Source organism: Myotis davidii, unplaced genomic scaffold (genome assembly GCF_000327345.1).
Source record: "Myotis davidii unplaced genomic scaffold, ASM32734v1 scaffold134, whole genome shotgun sequence".
In the NCBI taxonomy this organism is placed as follows: Eukaryota; Metazoa; Chordata; class Mammalia; order Chiroptera; family Vespertilionidae; genus Myotis; species Myotis davidii.
Window position 1 is genome coordinate 1,773,502 of NW_006288853.1, and position 1,165 is coordinate 1,774,666.

Consider the following 1,165-nt stretch of genomic DNA (forward strand, 5'->3'; position numbering starts at 1 on the left):
TGGGGATCAAACCCACAATCCAGGCACATGCCCGTGGCCGGAATCAAACCCGGGACCCTTCAGTCCGCAGGCTGACACTTTATCCACTGAGCCAAATTGGCTAGGGCTGTTTTAGTTTTATTTTATTATTATTTTTATATTATATATAAAATGTTTTTTATTATGTTCACACACACACACACACACATACACACACTAGAATCTTTGCTCCATGTATGTAGGGATTATTTGTTTTGTTCATTGAATGTCATTTGACACTAAATAGATAATAAATGATGGTGGATTTACTTAAAGACTAATCCTGTCTATTTCTGTCTTCATTTTTCAGATATCTAGCAACTACTAAAGAGACTTAAAAAGTGGGGGTGGGGAAGAAAATTCCCTCTCTCAAAGAATGTACTATTTTATGGGACATATATGACTCTAATAATAAAATAAATATAATATTTATATATAAACCCTAATATGCAAATAGACTGAATGGGGGAATAAACGAACAACTGGTTGCTTTGACATGTGCTGACCACCAGTGGGTGCATGTGGAACATGGCAGGCGTCAGCAGAAGGTGGCAGAGTGCAGAACATGGCGGGCATCAGCTGTGGTGAGATAGTGGAGCAGTTGAGTGGGGGCACAAGTCGCTGTCATCAGGCGAGCCTCTGATGGTTACTGAAAATTCTTTGCTCCCGCGCACCCAGTCCCACTGGACGCTTGCATCTGCTGCTGGCACCAGAACCACCACTCGCACCTGCTGCTGGCACTTGGCGCTGGCCACGATCCCTCAGCACCATCAGCGGATGTGGGTGGCGGATGCCAGTCCCAATTGCCCCTCAGGGCTTCTCCACCTCCTCCTGCTCCGGAGGGGCAATCAGGGCCCGGTAGCCACCGCTCGCACCCACTGCTGGCGCCTGGAGCCAGTCCTGATCACTCGGTGCTGTCAGTGGATGTGAGCAGGGCAGGAACAGGACTGCTGGCAGACAGGGGGCTGGGGGCTGTGGCAGGGGGGGACAGGCAGGGGCACAGAGGATGAGCTAAGACCTGCCCTTGTGCCCACCGCAGCCTCGTGGCCCACAGTTGTTTTCAAGCTGCACAAATTCATACATTGGGCTCCTAGTACAAAATAAAAGTGGGGATACAGAAGAAAGATCGACTATATTTATCAGTAAT